The sequence below is a fragment of the Papilio polytes genome, unplaced genomic scaffold (genome assembly GCF_000836215.1).
Source record: "Papilio polytes unplaced genomic scaffold, Ppol_1.0 DF824047.1, whole genome shotgun sequence".
NCBI lineage: Eukaryota > Metazoa > Arthropoda > Insecta > Lepidoptera > Papilionidae > Papilio > Papilio polytes.
This window is the reverse complement of record NW_013525157.1, coordinates 5,032,374-5,041,084: the sequence shown is the minus strand read 5'-3', so window position 1 is coordinate 5,041,084 and position 8,711 is coordinate 5,032,374. Positions and strand designations below refer to the sequence as shown.

The 8,711-nt window shown below is 36.8% G+C and overlaps 1 protein-coding gene across 1 annotated transcript in view; it reads left to right on the top strand.

Moving 5' to 3' along the window:
• Positions 1-712: 712 nt before the first annotated feature.
• Positions 713-8,711, top strand: part of LOC106100622 (LIM domain only protein 3-like) — a 40,818-nt gene continuing 32,819 nt past the window's right edge. The window contains exon 1 of the mRNA XM_013279556.1: positions 713-1,103. The gene's annotated coding sequence lies outside the window, so the exon portion shown is untranslated. The remainder of the gene's footprint in view (positions 1,104-8,711) is intronic.

The window sequence follows — 8,711 nt, the reverse complement described above, 5'->3', positions numbered from 1 at the left end:
TAGATGTTCGATGAAAGTGTAATCAGACGTCGGCCTCGGCCAGATCCGGCGCGTAATTAAACGGCGCAGGCGAAGAGTGATTTATTAATAGAAAAGCTCCAGCCGTAATGAAATACTGAGCGGACAATGGCGTCGGGGGCCGGGGGGCGGACTCTGCAAATTAAATTCTCGACGTCGGTGCATGATCATCGCATCGCGCGGCTCGCGATTCTTTCCTAATCCGTTGACCGCGCGTTACCATTCATAAGTCAGTGGTTTGCAACGCATGCACGGAACTACCACAACTGCGGTCCAGCCGAATGGTCCGCTCCCAGCGGGGAGGACGCATGGAGGAATATAAATTTGTCGGCGAGGGAATGTAAAGAAGATTGGTTTTCGAAAGGGGTGCGGAGGAAAGGGGCGAAATTGAATTTAGGCCGGAATCCAGTACCGGAAAAAAGTTTGTGATATTTCTTACCTATGTTGTGTTACGTGACACAGAACCGATCGCCTTTGTTATCGATTCTCACATAATTTTGATCGATTCCGATAGCAGATTCGTCGAAGCGCGGCCAATTTGAAGATTAATTTTTTTTCTAATAACTATAGCGCAAGTACTTTTCCAATTAGAGCATTAGTGTTCCGAGCCCATCATTATATTAGAGTGTTGTTCCGTTCCACCCCGTGTTCGGGCGCCCGCCCTCTGCTCCTGGCGGCGCGGCTGCATTCGCCGCTTGTCGGCTCATTCCGTCGCGAGCTTCCACTCGGTGTGCACGCGTTCTCGCTGTCTCTTGGATACGCAAACTTTACTCGATTTAAACATCTTTTCATAGACTGAAAGGTTTCATCGTATGAAATCATTCACAAAATATTTATTCTTTAATTTAATCAGATTAGAGAATTTATTTCAGTTTTATTCAATCAATAAAACAGCATTGTTAATTCTGTTGTTATTTGGAAACGATTACAGCCGTAAATTCTGCTGAAAGTGACAATTGAAGTGGACAAGGAAATTTAGTTGTGTGCCCTTTAAAAACATTTCTGTGTAAGTGTAAAAGACAAAGTTGTCTGAAAGATTTATCTCTAGTGTTTGTCTTGGACGTCAAGGAGTTTTCCTTTAAGGGGTAAGTTATTTCATATATTTTCAATTACAAGCGTAAATAAACTTTATAAATAAGTAAAGCTACAAATATTAATTCTTTTTGATTGTTTATTTTAATTTTTTTATTTATAGTTCTGTTATCCTTTTTATTGTATAATACTATTTTGTCACGAAATGTTTTTAAAATGCGTTAGTCTTATAGTTTATTTTTTATTATTGTATCGTAGTCATGACAAAATTTCTAAACATAATTGTTATACACTTTTAAAACAAGAGTTTAATTTGCAACAATCATAACTCTTTGGTTACAATTAATAAAAAATTTAAATACCTTCATAAAAAATCCAGTAAAATTACTGACAAGAGTACCTTTTATTTTTTTTTAAAGTTACAAAGTTGTTCATGTAGTGTTGTGTATTAGCGACATCGTATGCGGTCACACGATTCCGCATAATGAGTTACCGCGCTCGCTTGTTATTTTAATTATTGTGTCTTAATTAAAGTCAGGGGTCTTGAAGGCGTCCGTCTGCGGCTCACAAATTTATCGATAATTATGTACTTTGTCCTCACTAACGACGTACAGACGCCAAACTTGAACTAACCTAATACATTATGGAAAACTTATGTGTACTGTTTTGTAGATTTTAATGAGTTTATTACGACGACGACTTACGACTTTTATTTATTTAAACAAATATTACAGGGAGCACTGTATTGTAATACTTTTTTTTTCAATAAAATAATAGTTAGTTAGTTAGGTAATAAAGACATTAAAGAAAATACAAACGTTTTGATAATCTTTTTTGTAGATGATTAAAAATGACACATGAAATAATTCCTAAAATATAATCTATTGCATTTTCATTTTTTAATTTCGTATAATAGGTATGTATTTAAATTTTTTTTAGATGATTTTTCTTCTATTTATTCAGTACAATATTAATATCATTAAAAGTGTGTAATATTCTGAACAAGTAAATAATGTAATTAACTATTATAGTCACGATTAATTAAACGTTATGAGGTCGTTGTTCCCCTTTAAAAAGTCATCACGTGGCCTCTAAGTTTATTTAATATGGCACGTAATTAAGCAATTGAAGATAAGCACTTTTAATTAAAACTGTACTGGGATTTTCTTATCGTGGCAACGTATAAACAAAATAATAACAGGCTGGTGATATCTTGAAATGCGTCAGAAAGAAAAATATAATTAAGTGATGATATATGATTATTAATAACTTTTAATTTCTACGTAGAATAGAAAATAATCAGGAGACATGTTTCATGTTCGCGATTCAAACACCTTTTTTAATATAGAAATATTTTTACAATGGCGATTCTCGGATATTTTAAAAAGAAGTAACTAATTGTGCGTTACACGATTTAAAAATATAGTAGTATGAGACGTACTTGTAAATAAAATAATGTAGCTTCGATTTTAATCATCATCATCTCCCCTGCCTTATCCTACTCCCGTAGGGTCGGCGCACCGGGTTTTCGTCCTCCAAAGCATTCTATCATCCGTCATCTCAGTCATCACTCCCTTCTTGATCATGTCACCTTTTACGCAATCCATCCATCTCTTTCTAGGTCTACCTCTACCGATGTACCCCTAAATATCAAAATTAATTTCTGCTGAAATTCAAAAGAAATAATGAACAAAATTAAGTCTATAGTTAATTATATCACAATAGCATGTTACGATCTTTAGTTGTAAATTAGCTCTTAATCTCGTTTCAATACGTGCTATATTCGCAGAGCAAACTAATTAACGTTTCACAATTAAGGTATGAGAACAGGCTTCGCATTGTCTCTCCCAATTATAATTGATTCTATTAACTAAGCTTCGCCCATAATTGAAAGTAGACAGTGTCTGTACAAGGGGTAGGGGGAGGGTAAGGTAATTACAAGATCCAATTTAGAATTGCCAACTCTACACTTCGCTGTTAGTTTCAAACAAAAGCTTAATTAATTAAGTCGGGAACAATTAAGTTCAGTGCCGTAATATTCTCAGCGATTACGTTGAATTCGATGGATTTTGTAGACGTCGGTAATTACCGTCGGGCCTCGAATCTGATTGTATCCGAAACTAATACGACACACATTCATTAATTAAAACAGTGAACGTAAACATTTCAGCTAATTGGCAAATCTTGTAATTAATTTAATTACCGAAAGCGCGCGCGGTTTATTGATCAATAAAGATACTCTATTACTATTTGAAGGTAGTGCAATTTAATTTGATATTAATCAATCAAATGCTTCCGAAGTTATTTTCTAGTAGTTAACTTTGATTGCTACCTATAATTTTATGATCGCTTCGGGCTGTCCACATCATAAGCAGTTAATATTTTTCCAACAAGCATAATTGATTTCATTTAGTGCTTATTATTATAGGAAAAACAACAATTATAATTAAGATAAACATTTATTTATTAGCTAGCGTATTTATTGTATCTGCACGAACGTTGTTTGCACCGGTAACTATTTTCACTAAAGTAAAGGTCACCAGTGCGCACGAAGCACGAATTCCGCTGCCACTAGGAGGCGCATTGTTTATCGCGCGGTCGGCATTAGGTCGCATTAGATCGTGATAGCGTTTCGCGGCGCGTTTCGACGCTGTCAATTTGAATGTATAAGCCGCAATAAATCAGAGGTGTCGGCGGTGAGCCGGGCCAGGCCGGGAAGGCCCGGGCGGGCGGGCTACGTAACGAGACACATTTCCGGGCATATCCTTCCAATTAGCGCGGCGCGGCGCGGCGGCGGCGAGCGCCGGACACCTCCGCTCGTTACCCTCCCGCCTCGTTACGAGAATTGTTTGTTCGAGTATGTAAAAATGTGTTTATTTGCACGTACGCCTCGGGTTAAAAAATATATGAAAAGACCCTTTTAAGACTTTTAATGATTTCCCCGGCAAAGGGAAATTGGGTTAGTTATTTTCCCCGGGGTTGGCCCTCGTTAAGTTTTAATGGGGTAGCTAGCTACGACGTAATCAAACGTGCTTATTTAAGTTAACGACGCTTACGAGTCCGCGTGGCCCGTTGTCAATAGGAGTTGTTTGAATGAGGATCGTTGGCGCCCGACCGCTCGATTCTCAAGACGCGAGCGGCAAGCGGTACATGACGTTCGCATAGGGAATGTTTTTTCCAGCGAGCACCATATAAGAAATATGTTAATCTATGTCGAGACAGAAGCAAGATTTCCGGTACCGTCTCTTTATAGGCAGAACACCTAATTAATCTTCAGTATAACGCAGAGTTTTCTAGTTTTTGCCTGGAACTCGCCTCATTAGACCAACGAGGCACGTTGATTACATTCTGCAGCGCTTATTAGCGCAAACTCTCATTAGGGGCCACTATTGTTGTAATTAAACAACAAGTAACATTGATTCAGATAACTTTGCATGCTTTGTAGAAAATTCGCCTCTATTCCGTAGCGATAGCGGCGAGAATATCTCGCTTTGGAGGAGGCAATAAATTTGCGTGAATTTAATTAACAACTCAATAGTTTCAGAGAACGTACGGCAAGGGAGGGGGTTCTCGCATCGTCTGACATGATTCCATTGTTATACGCGGCAATGTAAAAAATGGAGGTTTATTTAGAAGTGGTTTGCACAATAACGTTTAGGTGGGTTCCGGTGGCGATAGTACATCGTCTGTAGCGAGCGCGAGTTTAATTGGAGCCCGGGGGGATGTGCGCGGGGCGCGGGCGGGGCGTGGGGCGCTCGCCACCTCCCTAACACGTCTAATTGGCTCGGATATACTAACAGGAGCGCTTTTCTCTAAAATGTTTACTCATCGTCATTACGTATAATAGGGTCCGACTCCTCGACTACACCTGCTATCTCAATCCCTTAAACCTAATTGTTAGTCACGTTGCGTGAAAAAACAAAATGGGTTTAAAAAAAACAGTGTCCTCGTTATTTTCTCAACCATAGCCATTATTACTCATTATCTACAAAGTTATACATTAATCAAAACACTGCTAGGTGCATGTAGCGATATAATATTACACAATTACAACTTACATAATTGTCAATAAGCTCATTTTGACAGCTGTCAGTGCAATGTAATTAGGATTAACCTGTAAGCCGGAAATTAGATTAGGTACTCTACTATCAAGATAAATCGATTATGTAAATTAAATTATTTTCCGTTTAATTAAAAAATAAATTGGTATCGTTTTTGTTTGTAACAACCTTATCAATCAATCGCGTATGAATATATCTTAGACTCTTTTAAAAAATAATTAATTATACAAAAAGGTGTGGAACATTTTTGTGTTTGCGTGACAATGCTGATCCTTGCAGCACGCGCGGCGAGCGTGACCGCGGGACAGATATTGTATGTAAGCAGTATGTTAATCACGTCTTATGATAAGAGACAATAATAATCGGTACTATGCATTAATGGCGGTCGTAAAGAATTAGAGAGGAACAAAAACAAAACAGCAAAGATTACTGGTATTTATTTAAAAAAACGCTTCGGCGTGATCACTGCTGCATCCACGAATACAATTTACTTGTAAACATTTAGTATAAGTTGCTCTAAATCGTGCTCTAAGAAGTTTGCGGTTTTATTTAACCGCCACAATGCGAAGTATGGTACAGTTTTTTCAAAAGCATTGTCTTAGACAATGCGTGTGATTGTGCGTGATGTATGAATGTAAGCGGATCATAATGCATTTATTGCTTTACATTGACGTATTTAATTTCAAATCTTAGATAACATATCAACCAACTGACAATATTTAATAAATACTGATACGTACTTGGTATTAAAGAGAAGATTTATTGTAATAAATCATACTTAGTCATACGATAGCGCTAGAGTAACTAACAATATATTTGGGTTGGTGTTTGTGTAGTTCGTTATAACCTCTATTAGTAGTTCTACTTATTATTCGAATTACTTCGGATTTCTTACTGCAGCATCCTGCGTCGTTTACTGATTACTGAGATCTTTCGTTAGTGAAGATTTCTCGTACAAAACTACACTAAGGGACCGGCGTACTGACTAAAGTTCAGGAGCAGTCTCTCGTGTTAGTGTTTAGTATTTTTGTTATATTTGTTTACGGAAGTAACATGCTATTTAAGAAGCTATTTTTGCAGTCCTCCTTATATAATTGTCATTAGTTCTGTGCGGTGCTGTCTGCCTCCGCCGCTGGATGACGCTAGCTACACCGCTAGCCGCCAACCGCCGGATATAAGCGGCTATTTAATTTCCGAGCTTTCTATGATCGCGTCGCTTCGTTTCTGTGTACCTATCAATTTTGCTGTAAACATACGTTTTCATGTTAGAGTAATTATACTTTATATGGTAGGAAGGAAACAAACTCGAAAAAAAAGAATGCGAACTATTTATGTTACTTTAAAATGGTTGCAAAATCAGGGGCTATGCATAAATATAAGGCTAAGAGTCGAGTCATTATTAAAAGGTCAAGGAAAAACAAAAAGATTTTATTTGTAAATCTGTAAATTTCAAAATAGCTATTAGCTTTTGAATGATACTTACCGACTGTAAAGGTACTTTATAAAGCTGGGAAATCCTCATTCATCGATAAGTACTATAGGGAGCTAAGCAACAGTAAACCGTACCCTGTCGTCTGTAGCATGTCGCCTGTCGCTTAACACTCGCACCACATCGTGACATCGTGAGTCAAACAGTTGAACGCGATCCGAGAGCTGTAATTAGCGCTGAGTAAATACGCTCTTTGAATTGGCGCTTTTCATGTCTTCTCAGTTAGCCAATTATATGCACTCTCTGTAAATTCCGACTCGTTCGTAATTGTTTCGAGCGTATTGTTCTCATTGTAGTCTTTCTTGTCGTGTGAAACGAATATCTCAATTAGAAACTGTGTTGAGTGAAGATGATTGTAGGATAAAAAGTAATTCTCTAACCGCTCATTATACTAATTTGTTTAAATTGTTAGAAAACATATGAAATAAATTTTATACAGACAAAATAATAGTTAATCCGTAAGTAAATTTGGTTATTTGTACAAGGTATATGTATATTACCTAGGCGTAGGTTGTTGAATATGCATACTAACGAACTACGTGAGAAGTAACAATTATGGCGCAAAGGGCTGCAGGAGGGCGACGTCGTCGTTACTGCGCTCTCAAGGGCGCGGCGCGGCGCCTCGCGATGCTTTTGTTTTAGCTGCTAGAACTGCAATGTACACAGAACAGATGCAAGACGCGCTGCCTCCTTCAATTGTTCGTTAGCGACACCCGCTTACAAGACTGTTGACTTGCATAAATACATCACTAAATATACCGAAAACTACCACGATTTATGTACTGTAAAATCCAGATTTAGAAAGAAAAGTATGTCGTAAAAAGTAGTACATGTCATAAGTAAATTCAAATATTAGTTAGAGTTGAAGTTCAACGAATTTGAATCGAGAAGTAATGTGCAAGTAACTGAATTTTAAAACATTGAACAGCTACTAATAAAGGTTACAAAAACATAGATAAGAAGTTAACGATTATTTGCTGTTAGTTTCAAATACGTTATTTCTTTTAATCAAGATAACTATCGATATCGATCTATATTAGAACTCCATTTAAATTACACTATCGTTTTTATAACAAACGCTCCCGCATTAAGACTATCAGTTAATAAAACAATCATGTATTTGTTTATTGAATAAGTGAAGCAGATATTAATGAGTAGCTAAGTTTAAATACGTGTACTGATATTATATTAACAATGATAATGTAACTATTATTTAAGGTTATCAAGTTAATTGTGATAATTGTTATGGTATGTCAATCTAAAACATTTATCGTGTCATAATAAAATATTGTTACTACCTCTACACAGTTTATCTATACAAATTAGGTTAGAAATCCCGATAGTTCCGGGTTCATTTCTCTCACAAGTTCATTCGAGTTGTATTTTTCATAACCCACATTGTAACGATACCATAAACTACAGACTTTTTATCGGCCAATAGTTTGAGTTGGGTTGTCAAGTCAGAATCGTATAAACGAAATCAGCGTAATGTGCACATCTCTGTACATTCTCACACTAATTAAGGGCCACTAAACAATCGTCTGATAAAAGTTTCAGTCTGCGGAGCACCCTTATATTCTTCTCCTGTCACATTTGAGGCTTTGTCTCTTTAAAGTGTAAGCTAGTTTTCTCTTTCAATTTGCTTAATAAGGTTAAGAGCATTGTATAAATCTTTTAAACCAGTTTTAAATAGAATTTATTCTTAGCACTGACACAAATGGATTTATTAGCCTGATATTATGCGTCAGATTCGTTCCATAAGCCATACAATACTTTCTTATTAAACTTAAAGGCTGCCTTATGTTTTGAGTGACAAATCCAATTTTATTCTCGACTGCCCCCCTCCCCCGCGCCCCGCGACCGATCAGACCTTATCCAAATTGGATCTTGAATAATAAAGAATCGGGGCGATTGGATTTTATTCCTTAAATTCAATTAGCACACGAGGGTCGTGTATGTGACTGCAGACGAAAGATAGAGCTACATTATCGTATTAAAAGGGATCGTTGGGTTTTATTTGGCGGATAGACTATCTAACTTTAAGACACCATTGTAATATTTTTCTTTACAACTATTAAATTTATATTTTTCCATTCTTAAAGCGGCCAGTA